The 20,157-nt window shown below is 37.3% G+C and overlaps 1 non-coding gene across 1 annotated transcript; it reads left to right on the forward strand.

The window, feature by feature from the left end:
• Positions 1–8,614: 8,614 nt before the first annotated feature.
• On the forward strand, positions 8,615–8,718 carry LOC112780514 (small nucleolar RNA R71). The gene has a single exon (XR_003191346.1). It is a non-coding gene; the product is annotated as a small nucleolar RNA R71 (small nucleolar RNA).
• Positions 8,719–20,157: the final 11,439 nt, after the last annotated feature.

Consider the following 20,157-nt stretch of genomic DNA (forward strand, 5'->3'; position numbering starts at 1 on the left):
CTCCACCATGGCAAGGTTAGCCTTTCCTCACCTCATTTGCCACCTATGCAATTCAGCTGGAATTGACATAGAGGGAGATATCCTCATTAAAGAGGACAAGCCCATCACTAAGAAAAAGATGGAGCAAGCAAGAGAGCCCAATCATGGAGCTCAAGAGGCGCAAGAAGCTCATTTCCATGAGATCCCGGAGATGCCTCAAATGCACTTTCCTCCACAAAATTATTGGGAGCAAATCAACACCTCCCTAGGAGAATTGAGTTCCAATATGGGACAACTAAGGGTGGAACATCAAGAGCACTCCATCATGCTTCATGAAATAAGAGAAGATCAAAAAGCAATGAGGGAGGAGCAACAAAGACAAGGAAGAGACATAGAAGAGCTCAAGGACATCATTGGTTCCTCAAGAAGGAAACGCCACCATCACTAAGGTGGATTCATTCCTTGTTCTTGCTTTCTCTGTTTTTCGTTTTCTGTATTATGTGCTTATCTATGTTTGTGCCTTCATTACATGATCATTAGTAGTTAGTAACTTTGTCTTAAAGATATGAATGTCCTATGAATCCATCACCTCTCTTAAATGAAAAATGTTTTAATTCAAAAGAACAAGAAGTACATGAGTTTCGAATTTATCCTTGAACTTAGTTTAATTATATTGATGTGGTGACAATACTTCTTATTTTCTGAATGTATGCTTGAACAGTGCATATGTCTTTTGAAGTTGTTGTTTAAGAATGTTAAATATGTTGGCTCTTGAAAGAATGATGACTAGGAGACATGTTATTTGATAATCTGAAAAATCATAAAAATGATTCTTGAAGCAAGAAAAAGCAGCAAAGAACAAAGCTTGCAGAAAAAAAAAAAGAAAAAAAAGAAAAAAATAGGCGAAAAAAAAAAAGAAAAGAAAAAGCAAGCAGAAAAAGCCAATAACCCTTAAAACCAAAAGGCAAAGGCAAATAAAAAGGATCCCAAGGCTTTGAGCATCAGTGGATAGGAGGGCCTAAAGGAATAAAATCCTGGTCTAAGCGGCTAAACCAAGCTGTCCCTAACCATGTGCTTGTGGCGTGTAAGTGTCAAGTGAAAACTTGAGACTGAGCGGTTAAAGTCAAGGTCCAAAGAAAAAACAAAGAGTGTGCTTAAGAACCCTGGACACCTCTAATTGGGGACTCTAGCAAAGCTGAGTCACAATCTGAAAAGGTTCACCCAATTATGTGTCTGTGGCATTTATGTATCCGGTGGTAATACTGGAAAACAAAGTGCTTAGGGCCACGGCCAAGACTCATAAAGAAGCTGTGTTCAAGAATCATCATACTGAACTAGGAGAGTCAATAACACTATTCGAAATCTGAAGTTCCTATAGATGCCAATCATTCTGAACCTCAATGGATAAAGTGAGATGCCAAAACTATTCAAGAGGCAAAAAGCTATAAGTCCCGCTCATATGATTGGAGCTATGTTTCATTGATATTTTGGAATTTATAGTATATTCTCTTCTTTTTATCCTATTTGATTTTCAGTTGCTTGGGGACAAGCAACAATTTAAGTTTGGTGTTGTGATGAGCGGATAATTTATACGCTTTTTGACATTGTTTTTAGTATGTTTTTAGTAGGATCTAGTCACTTTTAGGGATGTTTTCATTAGTTTTTATGTTAAATTCACATTTCTGGACTTTACTATGAGTTTATGTGTTTTTCTGTGATTTCAGGTATTTTCTGGCTGAAATTGAGGGACTTGAGCAGAAATCAGATTCAGAGGTTGAAAAAGGACTGCTGATGCTGTTGGATTCTGACCTCCCTGCACTCAAAGTGGATTTTCTGGAGCTACAGAACTCGAAATGGCACGCTTCTAATTGCGTTGGAAAGTAGACATTCAGGGCTTTCCAGCAATATATAATAGTCTATACTTTGGCCAAGAATTGACGACGTAAACTGGCGTTTAACGCCAGCCTTCTGCCTAAATCTGGCGTCCAGCGCCAGAAAAGGATCCAAAACCAGAGTTGAACGCCCAAACTGGCACAGAACTTGGCGTTCAACTCCACAAATGGCCTCTGCACGTGCTACACTCAAGCTCAGCCCAAACACACACCAAGTGGGCCCCAGAAGTGGATTTATGCATCAATTACTTACTCATGTAAACCCTAGTGACTAGTTTATTATAAATAGGACCTCTTACTATTGTATTAGGCATCTTTGGATTACCTTATGATCCTTTGATCACGTTTTAGGGGGCTGGCCATCTCGGCCATGCCTGGACCTTCACTTATGTATTTTTAACGGTAGAGTTTCTACACTCCATAGATTAAGGTGTGGAGCTCTGCTGTCCCTCAAAGATTAATGCAAAGTACTACTGTTTTCTATTCAATCCTTCTTATTTTGCTTCTAAGATATCCATTCGCACCCAAGAACGTGATGAAGGTGATAATTATGTGTGACGCTCATCTTCCTTCTCCCTTATGAACGCATGTCTGACAAACACTTCTGTTCTACATGAAATAAGCTAGAATGAGTATCTCTTAGATCTCCTAACCAGAATCTTTGTGGCGTAAGCAAGAATGATGGCGGCATTCAAGAGAATCCGGAAGGTCTAAACCTTGTCTGTGGTATTCCGAGTAGGATTCAATGATTGAATGACTGTGACGAGCTCCTAACTCGCGATTGCAGGGCGTTAGTGACAGACGCAAAAGGATAGTAAATCCTATTCCAGCATGATCGAGAACCGACAGATGAATAGCCGTGCCGTGACAGGGTGCGTGAGCATATTATTCACTGAGAGGATAAGATGAAGCCATTGACAAGGGTGATGCCTCCAGACGATTAGCCGTGCCGTGACAGGGCATTGGATCATTTTCCCGAGAGATGACCAAAAGTAGCCATTGACAGTGGTGATGTATCACATAAAGCCAGCCATGGAAAGGAGTAAGACTGACTGGGTGAAGATAGCAGGAAAGCAGAGGTTCAGAGGGATGAAAAGCATCTCCATTCGCTTATCTGAAATTCCTACCAATGAATTACATAAGTATCTCTATCCCTATTTTATTATATAATATTCGAAAACACCATTATCACTTTATATCTGCCTGACTGAGATTTGCAAGGTGACCATAGCTTGCTTCATACCAACAATCTCCGTGGGATTCGACCCTTACTCACGTAAGGTATTACTTGGACGACCCAGTGCACTTGCTGGTTAGTTGTATCGAAGTTGTGACAATCATGAATTAAGATCAGAGCACCAAGCTTTGGAGCCATTACCAGGATTTGGTCGAGCCTGGAGATCACAATTTCGTGAACCATGCACCGAGTCGTACCAAGTAATATCTTAGGTGAGTGAGGGTCGATCCCATGAGGATTGATGGACTAAGCAACAATGATTGAGTGATTTACTTAGTTAGACAAATAGAAAAGAGTGTTTAAAGGTTCAAAAATATTAACAGTAAATTCAGAATATTAGAAAGCAAGCAATAAACAAGTGGTGAATAATATATGGAGAAACAGTTAAGGCTTCAGAGTTATCTATTTTTCAGATTGACTTTTCTTACTAACTATTTTAATCATGCAAGATTTAATTCATAGCAACTATATGTGACTAAACCCTAATTCCTTAGACCTTTTTAGTCTCCTCTAAAATTCATCAACCACCAATTCCTTGGTCAATTAATTCCAATTAGAGGGTAAAGCTCAATTCTAGTTTATGTGCCATAAAAACCCTAATTACCCAAATATAAGAAGATTATATGTCACGTATCCTGTTAAGTCCAGATAATTAGAAGTTTAGGAGAATATGTTTTCAAGCTGTTGTTCAAGTAAAGAGCTTTTCCAAGTTATACAAGAACTCAATTTGAAAAGGGGTCATACTTCTGTTCCACCCAAATTCATAAAATAAAGAACGAAAACAATTCTTGAAATATAAATCAGTACATGAATCAAAATAGAAAAATAATAGTATCAATCCATACAATAGACAGAGCTCCTAACCTTAACAGTGGAGGTTTAGTTGCTCATGGTTTAAAGAGAAAATAAGGATTCTGAAAAATTGTAAATTGTGGAATGAGGTAGAAGAGAAGAGAGAAGCCCGAAGGGCTGATTCTTTTCCCTTTTATATCTAATCCTAATTAATGTAAAATATATTTCCTAAAACTAAAATAATATCTTTTCCTATTTTAAAATAAAATACAAATTTAATCAAAATTAATTAATCATTCGTGCAAGCTCTTGGGCGTATATGGGGACCACTTGAGATGTTGAGGTCCACGCTGAACTTAGCTTTTCCCAAGTTCAGCGTGGAGAAGGCAGTGTGGTTTTATGCGCGTCCCTCTGAGTCCACGCTGAACTTGGCTTTTCCCAAGTTGAGCGTGGGATGTGGCGTGTGCTTCCCTGGGAATTTTCAAGTCCACGCTGAATTTGGCAGGGGCCAAGTTCAACGTGGAGTGGGCAGAGTTTGCTGGAGAAGAAGTGTGTACTATTATACATTGTTGGAAAGCTCTAGAAGTTAGCTTTCCAATGCCGTTGAAACCACACCAATTGGACCTTTGTAGCTCAAGTTATTTCTGGTTAAGTGCAAGGAGGTCGGGGTTGACAGCATCATTCACTTTCTTCTTTTTTTGCTACAAAACTCTGTCAAATCCATCCGAATGCTATCTGAGATAAATAGAATTGTACACAACTCAAAGTAGCATCCATAGTGGCTAAAAGGTATTTAAATTTTGATTAAACTCAATAATTTGAATGCAAATTCACTAGGAAAAGATAGAGAAGATGCTCACGCATCACAACACCAAACTTGAATTGTTGCTTGTCCTCAAGCAACCAAAACTAATATAGGCCTAAGATGTGAATTTGCATGAAAGTGAGAGTTCAATTAAGCTTATGTCTCTTCTTAAAGTGGGGTTTACAACTGCAATTCTGAATAGGTTTGGCATCTCACTATCCTTTGAATCAGAAGAATGTTACTGTCATTCGGAATTAGAATCCGGATAATATTATGGATTCTCTAATATTTTATGCTTCAATTTAATCCTTGAAAACATCAAATTTCTTTTAATTCTATTTTCTTGGGTGCTTTGCACCCTGAGCCTAGACATGACTTTAAATGTTTTGCCTCAAGCTTTACTTAACACAAAACACCACAAGCACTTAATTGGGGAACTCTCTTTAAGTTCCGATTTTTCTTTCAATTATTCCCAGACAGTGGTGCTCAAAGCCTTGGGCATACTCTGCTAAATGCATTTAGTCTCGACTCTAAATATTCTGTCTCAAGGATTACTTGACACAAGAACACCACAAGCATATGACTAAGGAAACAACTCTTTGAACTTTTAATCATGTCTGACCTCCTTAGTTATTGATGCTTAGAGCCTTGGACCTTGCTTTTATTTTTCTTTTGCTGTTTCTTTTGCTTCAAGGATTAAGCTTTCACTAATTTCAGAGAAGTCATAATAGTTCTCTAAATTATTGTTCCTCATACATCAACATCCTTTGATTCAAATTCAGATATGCACTGTTCATGTCATGCATTCAGGATTACAGAAAATACCACCACATTTAAGTAAATAAGACTATTTTTCACTATAAACTCAATTTCTCATGCAATACATCTTTTTTTTTTCTTTTTGAATTCAAGCTCAGTGAAGAATACATGAGACATCCCTTCAGACTAAAAATCAAATAACAAAATAAATAGTAAATTAAACTAGAACCTAGGAATTAAAATAACAAATGATCATGCAATAACTAAAACAAAACAGCAGAAAACCAGTACATAACATAGTAAAAACGGGAAGGAAACAGGTTATATACGTAGATAGATATATAATAATAAATATATAGTATGGGAGGGGTTATATATATATATATATATATATATATATATATATATATATATATATATATATATAAAAGGTGTAATAATATATGGGGAAAGGAAAGAAATAGAAACAAAAATTGGGATGGAATTTGATATGAGGCATGGGTGTGGGGACCGAGTTATTGATATGATCTCTTGTGATTTTAATTGATATGGTTCTGAATTATGGAAGCTGGCGCCTAACTTTGACAATGGAGCGCCCAACTTGGAGTAAAAGAAAAGGCTCCCACGCGGAACTTGCAACGGATCAAGTTCGGCGTCAACTTTTGCTTGGTTTTGATGCGTCCCCTTTGTACGTCCTTCACCACGCTGAACTTGGGATTTTTCAAGTTCAGCGTGGGTCTTGACTCAATTACACTCTTGTGACGTCATTTACCAGGCTGAACTTGGAAAATCTCAAGTTCAGCATGGACCTAGCAGTGCCTCTCGCGTAGTTTGTACGCATACTTCACGTTGAACTTGGAAAATCCCAAGTTTAGCGTGGAGCTGACAGAATCAACCTTCTCTAGAGTGAGTAAAAATTTTTTTAAATGTCCGGTTCCTGTTCTAAAAATTTCTGCATGATCAAAACACACGTAAAACAAGGAAAAAATAGTAAAAACTCAATAAAAATTAAACAAATAATATAATCAACGCAACGGAAAAATAACAAAGGATACGAAATTATCGGGTTGCCTCCCGACAAGCGCTTCTTTACCGTCACTAGCTTGACGGTCATTTCCTCTAAGGAGGAGGATCATAGGGGCTCAGCTCTTCACCTCTCACTGTGATTCTTCTCCCTGTGTCCCCATAAAGTAGCTTAATATGCTCCAGAGAGAGGATTCTATTTACTGTATAAGTGAACACTGGATTGTTAGTCAACACCACCTTCATTCCTGGGGAGAAGTCTTCAGTAGAAATCTTTTTGTTTCTCCATCCCCTAGGTACTTTCTCCTTTTTGGGAACCTCCGCCTTGGTGGATGATGCATTTCCAACACCAAACTTAGGTTTGATATCAGGAGGAATTTTATTGGTTGTCACCACAGGAGGTTTGAGCTGTAAATTCTGCTATGCATCATCAGGGGGTTCTTGAAGGTTTGGATCAATAAGCTCAGTCTGCATGCACCTCTCTTCTTCACTTGCTGAATGTATATCTTTGAAGACATAAAAGACTAGTTGCTCATTATGCACTCTAAGCACTAATTCACCTTCTTCCACATCAATCAGAGCTCTTCCAGTGGCTAGGAATGGTCTTCCTAGAATTATAGAGGCATTCTCATCCTCCCCTGTGTCAAGAATCACAAAATCTGCTGGGAGAAATAACTTACCCACTTTGACCAAGATATTCTCCACTAATCCGTATGCAGGCTTTATAGATTTATCTGCCATCTGTAATGCTATCCTTGTGGGTTGTGCCTCTTGGATTTGTAGCTTCTTCATCACAGACAAGGGCATTAAATTGATGCTTGCTCCCAGATCACATAACGCTTTTTCAAAGGTTGTGCTCCCAATGGTGCATGGAATTTGAAAGCTTCCTGGATCTGACATCTTCCTTGGCAAGTTATTCTGAATGATGGCACTACATTCCTTAGTCAGGACCACTGTCTCATCTCTCTTTAAGGGCTTCTTCTTTGACAACAACTCCTTTATGAATTTGACATAGAGAGGCATTTGCTCCAAAATCTCAGCAAAAGGAATATTGATTTGCAACTTTCTAAAGACTTCCAAGAACTTTGAAAACTGCTTGTCCTTGATCTCCTTTTGAAGTCTCTGAGGATATGGCATTTTAGGCTTGTACTCAGGAGCCTTTGGCAATGTAGGATAAGTGTCAAGAGAGTCTGGGAATGGGTTGTCCGCACGCTTTGGAGGGACGTGCTCTACTTCTTCCTTCTTCTCCTCTAGAGCTTCTTTCTCAACTGGCTCCTCATTGACTTGTGTTTCTGTACTTGCCACTTGTCCACTTATCAAGGTAATAGTCTTGCATTCCTCTCTTGGATTTGGAATTGTGCTACCAGGAAGGCTATTAGTGGTCCTCTGATCAATTTCATTAACTTTTGTGACTAATTGACCCATCTGAATCTCCAAGTTCTTGATTGATGCTCTGGTTTTCTGTCTAAAACTTGCCAATATTGCTTCCAAATCATTGTTCTGCTGGGGCTGATAAGTTGCTTGCTGAGATGACTGAAACTGGTGGTTATTAAAATTATTCTGTTGAAAACCACACTGAGAATTATTATTAAAATTTTGTGCCTCTGATGTTGCTCTCTCCACCCAAAATTTGGGTGATTTCTCCACCTCTGATTGTAGGTCTTAGAATATGGATCATTATTGAGATTTCTAGGAGCACTCCCCATGTAATTGACCTATTCAGAAGAAGATTGAGCATAATCATAATTTTCATTTTGCATAAAGTTACCTGTCATGTCATAAGGGACCTCTTGAGGTGGATTTTAGGTGTTGACAACTGAAACTTGCATTCCACTCAACTGTTGAATAAGTAGATTTATTTATTGAGACATAAGCTTGTTCTGAGCAAGAAGATCATTAACAGCTTCCACTTCCAACATGCCTCTCTTCTGAGAGGTTTCAGAGTACAAGGGATTCCTGTTGGAAGAATATAAGTATTGGCTGTTAGCAACCAACTCAATAAGCTCAATAGTTTCCTTTGGTGTCTTCTTCATGTGCAAAGAACCACCTACAGAATTATCTAAGTGCATCTTGGACATTTCACATAAGCCCTCATAAAAGATATCCAGCTTAGTCCATCTAGAGAACATGTCTGAAGGGCACTGCCTAGTAAGTAGCTTGAATCTCTCCCAAGCTTCATAAAGGGTCTCACCATCTTTCTGTTTGAAAGTCTGAACCTCCACCCTTAGCTTAGTCAACTTTTGAGGTGGGAAAAATTTAGTCAGAAAGCCAGTGACAACCTTGTCCCAAGTATCCAGACTCTGCTTGGGTTGAGAATCTAACCATAGCTTTGCTCTATCCCTCACAGCAAATGGGAAGAGCATGAGTTTATACACCTCAGGATTCACTCCATTGGTCTTCACAGTATCACAAATCTGCAGAAAATTAGAGATAAATTGATTTGAGTCTTCATGAGGAAGTCCATGATGCTGACAATTTTGTTGCAAAAGAGTGACAAACTGAGGCTTCAATTCAAAATTGTTTGCAGCTATAGGAGGCACCACAATGCTTTTTCCATAAAGATATCTGCATTAGGAGCAGTATAAGAGCCAAGCACTCTTCTAGGTTGCTCATTCCCAGCTGGATTTGCCACATTGGCATTAACAGCATTATTATGATCCATAGTAGATTCTGCAGCCTTGTACAGTCTTGCTTGTTGCAAACGCCGCCTGAAAGTCCTTTCAGGTTCAGGATCAAGGTCTAAAAGAGGTTCCTTATCTCTGTTCCTGCTCATAAACAGACAGAAAACAAAAGAAAGTGAAAATCTTTACGTCAGAGTGCAGAGAATTCCCAATGAGATAACCTGTGTAAAAGAAATAAAATAAAGCAACTAAATAAAAACAAATTAAAACCTTCAAAATAGTTTTTTTTATAAAAAAATATAAATAGGTAAATTAAAATAAAATTACTAGTAGACACCAAACTTAATTTCAGAAAAGAAAAAAAATAATTGAGCAAAAATTCAAGAGTTAAAGCTAAAATTTAAATAAGACTAAGAAAATAGAAAAATAAAAATAATAAAAAAATGAATATAAAGAAAGAAAACAAAAATGAAATAAATAAAGTAAATAAATAAAAAAAAAAGAACGAAAGAAAGTTTGAAAAGAAATAAAAAATGGATTAAATAAAACTAATAAAATAAAAAAATAATGAAAGAAACAATACGAAAGTGAAATAAAAAATAAAAAAAGGAAGCGAAATTAAAAAATAAATAAAAAGAAAACGGGGTGGGGGAGGAGGTGAACGAGATTAAAGAAAAAAGAACAATTAAAAATTGAAAATGAATAATGCTAAAAAAAATTTTAACTAAAGTAAAAATTATCTAATTTAAGAAATTAAATAACTAATAGTTGTTAATCACAGTCAATTTCCGGCAACAGTGTCAAAAACTTGGTGCGGAATTTTTAACCACAAACTAATCGGCAAGTGCACCGGGTCGTACCAAGTAATATCTCAGGTGAGTGAGGGTCGATCCCACGAGGATTGATGAACTAAGCAATAATGATTGAGTGATTTACTTAGTTAGACAAACAGAAAAGAGTGTTTAAAGGTTCAAAATTAAAACATTAACAGTAAATTCAGAATATTAGAAAGCAAGCAATAAACAAGTAGTGAATAATATATGGAGAAAAAGTTAAGACTTCAGAGTTATCTATTTTCTGGATCCACTTTTCTTACTAACTATTTTAATCATGCAAGATTTAATTCATGGCAACTATATGTGACTAAACCCTAATTCCTTAGACTTTTTTAGTCTCCTCTAAAATTCATCAACCGCCAATTCCTTGGTCAATTAATTCCAATTAGAGGGTGAAGTTCAATTCTAGTTTATGTGCCACAAAAACCCTAATTACCCAAATATAAGAGGATTATATGTCACGTATCCCGTTAAGTCTAGATAATTAGAAGTTTAGGAGAATATGTTTTCAAACTGTTGTTCAAGTAAAGAGTTTTTCCAAGTTATACAAGAACTCAATTAGAAAAATGGTCATACTTCCGTTCCACCCAAATTCATAAAATAAAGAACGAAAATAATTCTTGAAATATAAATCAGTACATGAATTAAAATAGAAAAATAATAGTATCAATCCATATAATAGACAGAGCTCCTAACCTTAACAGTGGAGGTTTAGTTGCTCATGGTTCAAAGAGAAAATAAGGATTCTAAAAAATTGTAAATTGTGGAATGAGGTAGAAGAGAAGAGAGAAGCCCGAAGGACTGATTCTTTTCCCTTTTATATCTAATCCTAATTAATGTAAAATATATTTCCTAAAACAAAAATAATATCTTTTTCTATTTTAAAATAAAATATAAATTTAATCAAAATTACTTAATCATTCGTGCAAGCTCTTGGGCGTATATAGGGACCACTTGAGATGTTGAGGTCCACACTGAACTTGGCTTTTCCCAAGTTCAGCGTGAAGAAGGCAGTGTGGTTTTATGCGCGTCCCTTTGAGTCCATGCTGAACTTGGCTTTTCCCAAGTTCAGCGTGGGATGTGGCGTATGCTTCCCTGGGAGTTTTCAAGTCCACGCTGAACTTGGTAGGGGCCATGTTCAACGTGGAGTGGACAGAGTTTGCTGGAGAAGAATTGTGTACTATTATACATCGTTGGAAAGTCCTGGAAGTTAGCTTTCCAATGCCGCTTAAACAACGACAATTGGACCTTTGTAGCTCAAGTTATTTCTGGTTAAGTGCAAGGAGGTCGGGGTTGACAGCATCATTCGCTTTCTTCCTTTTCTGCTACAAAATTCTGTCAAATCCATCCGAATGCTACCTGAAATAAATAGAATTGTACATAACTCAAAGTAGCATCCATAGTGGCTAAAAGGTATTTAAATTTTGATTAAACTCAACAATTTGAATGCAAATTCACTGGGAAAAGATAGAGAAGATGCTCACGCATCAGTCACCGCCCGCCATAACTGACTGTGCTCCTCAGCTGAATCTCTGGATTAACAACGGCAAGCACGTCTAGTATAACATAAGGCTCCCACACAATCTGTAAATGATTATAGAATCTTCTATTAGTACAGTATATACCAAACATGTCGGCGAACGAGTAATGAAACTTGGAAACAGACACAAACAACTTACATCTTGACCACCAAGCGGTCTAATGCAAAGCGACACTGAATAATTCTTTTCTCCTTGTGGTCGGATGTCGATAAATAAGTGGCCCACCTGGACAATGACAACGTTATATGAATATATAATCTGGCAGCTCAATAGTTAATAACTAGAAACTAATAATGAAAGTCTAAGTGCATCTATGGATACCTAGAAGCCAACAGAAAAGAAAAGTCGTCGAATCCATGCGGCCTAAGAGTAGGAAACTGCCTAAAAAATCTAAAACTGTAGTAGATGGAGGGGGCCTGCCAAGTTCGTCACATTTTTGTTGACCACCAGACACATGCATCGATATAGCCATGCCAACGCAGCCGAACCCCAACTATAAGTGCCCATCTCGTCAAGCCTTGGCACAAAGGGTAACCACCGTATATGAACCCAATTTCCACTCTTGTCACCAAATAATTGAGTAGATAGCAGCATCATAATGTGCGCACGTACATATATGCGTACAGTATCCTCAGTCACATTGGCCGGCAGCACCCTGAATCTCTCATGGAACCATGTGAAGTGGACTGTAAACTGCTTTACTTTATCCGGTGGTGGAAGCTCGCCAAATAACTGCTGAAACCACTCCCAAGCCGGTCTTCCATCATCCATCAGCTTATCAAAATCTGTGAGGCACCCAGATACATCCTTACCATCGATGGGCAACCCCAGCTGGTATGCCACATCTTGCAACGTGATGGTGCACTCCCCGAATTTGGCATATAAAAGGGATGTCAAAATGTATATAAAAGGAATTACAATGGTGTTATGTTATTGGTTATTGTATATATGTGAATAGTGTGAATATGTTTGCTTTTGTTAGCTCTTGCTAGTTTTAGGATTTAATTTTCTTGCTTCTTATTTGATTTTGTTTTCATTTTCTTCTTGCTATCATGAATTCTCACCTTGGCTATGAGTTTGGTTATCAACATGTTGTAGGAAATGAGGACTATAATGAAGATGTGTATCAAGAATGGGATGACCAAAGGTGGGAGGAGCCATATGCATATGATCAATCCTCATGGAAACAACCTCCACCAATGCACTATGAAGAAGAGCCATTCTATGATGCATACCAATCCAATGGCTATGGTGACTCACCTTGTGATTTTCAAGAACCACCACCATATGCCTATGATCCATACCCTCAACATAACTCCCAACCATACTCACAAGCCCCTTCTTACCAACCATCTTCATATGACCCTAATCTATATCCATCCTACCAACAACCATATGAGCAATATGAACCACATATAGAGCCACCACCATTCCAACATCAATATTTTCAAGAGCCACCTCCTCCACATTATTACCAAGATGAAACACCTCCAATATATGAAAATTTCCAACCATAAGATGAATACTACTTTCCACCACAACCTCCCATGGAAGAATACTCATATCCATTGATCCAAGAGCCACATGATCCTAATCATATTATCCAAGAGGAACAAGAGTCAAGGGATCGTCTCAAGGAAGCATTGGATCAATTTCAAGCAACCATGGAGTGTGTTGTGCAACAAGTGAAAAGAGTGGAAAACATAGAACCACCACAACTCTACCAAGAAGAACCACCTTCCTACTATGAACCCTCCCCCCAATTTAATGAAACCTTCCACCCACCTCAATCTCTAAGGGATGAAACCCTTGGTGTTCTTGTTCAAGGGCAAGAAGAGATGAAAAGGGATGTGCAAAATTTCATGGCCGCCTTGGATGCGGTAACAAATCAATTAGCCTCCCAATGCTTGGACACTCAAGGAACTCTCATGGCTACATGTGGAGAATCAAATGAAGAACATAGCATGAAGGAGAGATTGGAAACTCCGGTGGGAAATGAGGGAAGTTGCTTTGTATTGGAACAATTGGAGGAAGCTTTAATTGTTGAAGACAAGGAAGAAGTGGTAGAAGACTTAGGAGATGCGGAGCTTCCATGGGAACATAGAGTTGAAGAAAACCCCTCCAAGATGATTGAAATTGATGCTAGGGAGAAAAGTGCACACCTTCCAAGGCATATTCCATATGAAGACTTGGATGGGATAGAGCAAGAACTGAGTTCCCATGGCAATAAAGAGCAAGCATCAAGTCCTAGTAGTGGAGAATCCTTTGAACTTGAAGAACCTTCTCCCGGTGCATTTGAAAAGGTTGTGGAGGTAAACTCCTTTCACCCTCCCAATTATAGTTTGATTAAGGGAAAAGGCTTAGATAGTTTGATTATTAATGAACAAAGGATTGAATTAGAGAAATCTTGGGAAGAGGTGGCAGTCCCTAGAAATAGAAGAACGGGGGTTGGTTATGCTTTGTCAAGATCTTTGGAAGCATCTTTGCCTAGGTGGCCATCTACTCCTTCACTTGAGTGGGTAAAATTCATCTCTATTAGCTTTATTGTCCCACTTGAGTATGGCTTGCTTGAAACGGATGGTCAACTTAGGATCCTTTGTGGGATGAAGCGTAAGCGAAAGATGTTTCGTGGATGGGAAGTTAAAATCATAGAAAATCCATCCAAGAAGATTGAATTTGATGTCGAGGAGGAAAGTGCACAACCTCCAAAACAATTTTTGAATGAAGACTTGGAAGGAATGAAGCAAGAATTGAGTTCCCTTGGTGATGAAGATCATGCATCCAACCATCTTGGTGGTGAATCCTTTGAATTTGAAGAACCTTCTCCCAATGAGATAGAAAGCAATGTGGAGGTAGATTTCTCTCAACCTCCCATTTATGATTTGAGTGATGGGGAAGAGTTAGATGAAATTGATGAACAAAGGATTGGAAGTGAAGAAGCTTATGAAGAGGTGGAGATTAACAAGGAAGAACACAAGGGAGTAAAGCTTGCTAGCACATTGAAGATACCTCTCCCCCAGCCACCACCATCCATTCTTTCATTCAAGTGGGTAAATTCCTTATACTCAAGCTTTATTATTCCCCTTGAATATGGTTTGCTTGAGACGGATGGTCAACTTAGACATATTTGTGGCTTTAAAAGCAAAAAGAAAATGGCTAGTGGTTGGAAACATTATTCTAGGCTCATTATGGTTGCATGTTCAAAGCTTAATTGCAAGGTTTGGTGTAGAGCTAGATTGTTTGGGTCTAGGAGAATGTTTGGTCACTTTATTGAGAATCCTAAGGTCATGCCACCCAAATGGAATAATGATAATCAACTTGAAGATGGGTGTGGAAATAAGATATGGGATCCGGGAATACATGAGGATCAATTTTGGGAGCCCATGGTTTGTGAAGAACTCCATCAAGGCTTGAAGATATTAAAATTGACGAATGGAGCTTATTGGAGATTCAAGCATTGGTGGATGTTCAAGGATAACTTCAAGCACAAGTCACCTTGAGAGGAGCTCCCCATAAGTCCAACTTAAGGACAATAAACAAAAGTGCTAGGTGGGAGACACCCCACCATGGTAATATCTTTCCTTTTTCTCTTTTGTATATATTGGTAAAATTAGTTTAAATTCATGTTTTGATTGATTTTGTTGAGTATATTTGGTAGTCTAGTAGGTTAAATAAGGTTTTATGGTATTTTGGTAGCTGTTTGGAGGTTTAGAATGCTTGGATTGGTGCAAAAACATAGAAAAAAATTTTTTTTTTTTTTGAAAAACAGAGCACCATTCACGCGTATGCGCACCGTGCGCGTACGCGTGCATCAAGTGTTTTCGACCATCCACGCGCGTGCGCCATGTACGCGTACGCGTGGATTGCAAAATTTCATTCCTCCATACATTGACCCGAGAGTTGTGCCTCAGCTGCGCTAGCACTGTGCCTTTCGCACAAACCAACTCGCGCGTACGCGCACATGACGCGTACGCGTCACTCTCGAAATAAGCCATCGATGCCGACGCACCATGTACGCGTACGCGTCGCATCCATTGCACCACCATCCGTGCGCGTGCGCCATGCGTGCGTACGCGCCGATGACCTTCCTTCAACACATTTCTTTTCTTCTCCTCTTTCTATTTCTTTCCTTCCCCTTTCTTCTTCCCTTCTTCTACCCCTCATCCAACACTTCCAAACACCATTGATAACCATTTATTTTAGTTGGTTGTTAGTTAGTTAGTTAGTTAATTAGTTAGTTAGTTAGTTGATTAGTTAGTTTTAGTTTAGTTTTCATTTTATTTTCTCTCTTTTCATCATAAGTGTTGGAGTCTTGACTTTGTTTACTATACATTGCTATATCCCTTATTGCCTATATGCTATTTTAGCATGAATGTTTTTAGATAATCTTTGTTGGATTCTATGATTGAGGTTATATTTTGTTACTTGGTTTTGAGTTCTTCATGCTTACCTTTTGAAAAATACCAAGTGATGAGAATTGTCTTCGAGCTTATAACTCTTTTGAATTGCATGTTGTAGCTAGCCCCCATGTGATTTGAACCGTATTTTTTGATTAGGCAATCTCTTGATGGATAATGTTGAGCATTTACCTTAATGCATTGTATTTCATGATTATATCCATCCATATGTTTGACTTGAATGCTTTCATGCTTCTCTAATGCTTGTCTTACCTTACAAGCTTACTTAAAGCATCTCAAGCACACTAGGATAAGTGAAGTGCATGCTTCTTTTGTGACATAGCTTTTATGCTAATGTGTATTCTAAACCGCGCAATTTAGAATTCACACACCTAATATTTTTTAATGTCACACTAATTCACTCACCTCATTCTAGTGATTTACCTCATTCCAACAATGTATGCTTCCTTGCTTTTATATCTTCTCATCTTATGGTGTTATATTTTTGTTTTTCATAACGAATGCACCACAAGCAACCATGGAAGCGGAAGAAAGAACACATAGCAATCCGGAGAGTCGCCGTACCCCCTTGCTCATCTTTGAGTGCACTGAGGACGGTGCAAACTTTTAAGTGTGGGGAGGTCGTCCGACCGGTCGGCGATTTTGGGTGACAAATTTCTAATCCCAACACTTTTGCATTTCATTTTAGGATTTTAGGATTTTTACTTGCATTTTCTTATTTTTGCATATGTATACACAATAAGCTTAGTCAAGATAATGAGAATTTTTCAAGATTTCTATCTATAGGGCATGTCAATTGATTTGAGTGAAAACTTTTCATAGAACTTGCTTGAATTATATATATTGTGGAACATGTTTTGAGCTAAGAACACAAGCTTGTGAGATTTGAGCCTAACGGTGTGGTTACATCTTACAACCACTTATTTTTCCTTCTTGTGTGCATTATTCTCTTTCTGTGATTGTAATCTTTGATTTGTTTGATTCTTTATGTCCATTATTTTGTGTATTCATGCATTTATATGATTGAGGCCATCATTTTATTAGCTCACTTACCCAAATAGCCTTACCTTTTATCTTCCTTTGTTAGCCAAATTTGAGCCTACGCTTAACCCACTTATTCTTATTTTAGCACATTACAAGCCTTAAAGCGAAAAATAATAATTGTCCCTTAATTTGGATCTTTGATTAGCTTAGGCTAGTGTGTGTGAGTATCATTCAAGTGTGGGAACCTTGGGACATTGGGTGAATAAAAGGGTATTTTGTATTGTTATTGAAAATATTGGGAATTGGGTACATACTCATGTATTGATCAAATGTAAAACCTTATGCATTGATGCTATTGTATATAGAAAGAAAAAAAAAATGAGAAAAACAAAAGAAAAAGAAAAGAAAAATAATATGGAAAAGAAAAAAAATAGAAAAAAAAGAAGAAAAAAAATAATAAAAAGGGGACAAAATGCCCCAAGGCAAGGTCCAATAAAATCAATGCATATGAGTTGTGAAATGAAAAGAAAATGCATGAGTATGTGAAAAGGTGAAAAATGGGTAGCTAGATTAGAACTTAATTGTATAGGATGTCATAGGTTAGGTGGGAAGTTTAAACTTATCAAAGATTCAAATTTCAAGCTCACTTGACCAAATATGCATCCTACCTTGACCCTAGCCCCATTACAACCAATGAAAAGACCTCATGATACTTGTATGCATGCATGAAATAAATGTTGATTGTTAGAAGAAAACAAATCTTGAAAAGCATGAAATAGAGGAGAATTGAGTGAATCAACCCTAAACACTTGAGTGAATAGAGTGCAAACACTACCGGTGAGGGTTTGATGCTCAATTACATGTTTTCACCTATGATCATAATTTTCATGCAAGTTTGTAAAAATATTTAATAACTCAATTCAATTGTGGATTAGACTTGCTAGTCCTTAGCCCTTGTGCATATATGTTTCTTGGGAATTGATTTATTTTGACCAAGCACTTGCATTCATTTAGATAGTTGCATATAGGTAGATTGCATTTAGTTAGTTTTCATTGAATAAATGCCATACCCTTACTTCATTCTTGGTTTAAGCATGAGGACATGCTTGGTTTAAGTGTGGGGAGATTTACAAACCCCATTTGTAGGGTTTATCTTGTGCTTGATTTAGGGGATTTTATCACCTTTTATCCACATTTATTCAATAAATTAGCATGGTTTTACATATTCTCCTTTAATTGTGCTTAAGAGTGAAAACATGCTTTTTAGGTCCTTAATTGTTTAATCTTGATTTACCTTTGATTCCATTAGATGCCTTGATGTGTTTGCCAAGTGATTTCAGATTTAGGAGGCAAGGATTGGATCAAGGGAATGAAGGAAAAGCATGTAAAAATGGAGAACTCATGAAGAAATGAGGGAATCGCAAAAGCTGTCAAGCCGACCTCTTCGCACTTAAACGACCATAACTTGAGCTACAGAGGTCCAAATGATGCGGTTCTAGTTGCGTTGGAAAGCTAACATCCGGGACTTCGAAACGATATAAGATTTGCTATGGTTGAACCGTGCATGGTGACGCGTACGCGCATAGTACGCGCACGCGCCGTTGCTGCCACCTGGTTCACTTAAAGCAAAACGTGGCCAGCGAATTCTAAAGCCTTGTGGGCCCAATCCAACTCATTTCTGATGCTATTTAAGCCAAGGATTGAAGGGGGAATGAAGATACTTTTCATACTTTAGATGTTAGTTATCATTAGTTTAGTTTTAGCTTAGTTTAGTAGTGAGAGTTAGTTTCTAGAGAGAGAAGCTCTCTCTTCTCTCTAGAATTAGGATTAGAATTAGGTTTAGTTTTTAGATCTAGGTTTTAATCTTTGCTTTCTTCCACTTCTATCTCTCAATTCTTTGTTGCTACATTCAATCTTCTTCTATTCTTTTGTTGTAATTTCCTTTATGTTGTTCTTATACTTTGTTGTAGATCTAGTATTGTTCCTTCTACATTCTTCCAATTCAATAAGAGGTAATTCATAATAAATGTGTCTTCTTTGCTTTTCTATTATTGATCTCTTGTTTTTGTAGTTGTAGATTCCTTTAATTCTTGCATTTAATAATGTTTACTCCTCTTGCACTTTATGTGTTTGTTGAAATGTCTCTTTTAGTTTTAGTGTAGATTTTGTTCCTCTTGGCCTAGGTAGAGTAATTAGTGACACTTGAGTTATCTAATCCCTTTGTTGATTGATAATTGGAGAGATTGCTAATTGGTTTGGAGTGCACTAAAGCTAGTCTTTCCTTGGGAGTTGGCTAGGACTTGTGGCTCAAGTCAATTCATCCACTTGACTTTCCTTTAATTAGTAAGGGTTAACTAAGTGGTAGCAATGAACAATTCTCATCACAATTGAGAAGGATAACTAGGATAGGACTTCTAGTTCTCACACCTTTCCAAGAGCCTTTTATAGTTTTTAGTTTATTTTCATTGCCATTTACTTTTCATGCTTCTTATCCAAAACCCCAAAATAACTCATAACCAATAACAAGACACTTTATTGTAATTTCTAGGGAGAACGACCCGAGGTTTGAATACTTCGGTTATTAATTTTAGGGGTTTGTTTTAGTGACAAACAACTTTTTGTATGAAAGGATTAGTGATTGGTTTAGAAACTATACTTTACAACGAAATTTTATTAGTGAATTTCTAAACCATCAAAAATCCATTCGTCAACGCCACCTCTCAATGAACATACTGACCAAGGGCTCATCCATCCAGAACCACCGCGTGTTGAGCATAGTCAGGTGGTACAATCCGACCCTCTCCAAATAGAGTATGATCTTATCATGCAAAAGCATATTCTGTTGCCTCCAAATACTGTAAATACACCTACTTGACAGTAGCATGTGAGAAAAATAACCACACCAAATGAAATTCCAACATTACAAATTTAAACCATAAATTATAATCGGAAACAAAAATTACAAGTGTCCTATCTATCCAATCTTAACTAACATTTTAGATATAGTTCAGTTAACATTATTTTTCAACCTAATTTTATTAAAATAGAAAAACAAAAATGTTGAACTTTTACATAAAATTTTGAAACATATCTAAATGTATTTTAGAATAAGCGAAAATGGTTCAACTTTTAAATTCATAAGTCCTGCATTATAAAATTTAAAATAATAAAATACAACCGTTAGGTTTCATTTCTAAAATTTAAGTCTTAAATTTTAAATATTAAACTACAAAACTTATAATTTTAAAATTTAAAACAATAAAATACTAC

This window comes from Arachis hypogaea, chromosome 19, assembly GCF_003086295.3.
Source record: "Arachis hypogaea cultivar Tifrunner chromosome 19, arahy.Tifrunner.gnm2.J5K5, whole genome shotgun sequence".
NCBI classification, from domain to species: Eukaryota; Viridiplantae; Streptophyta; class Magnoliopsida; order Fabales; family Fabaceae; genus Arachis; species Arachis hypogaea.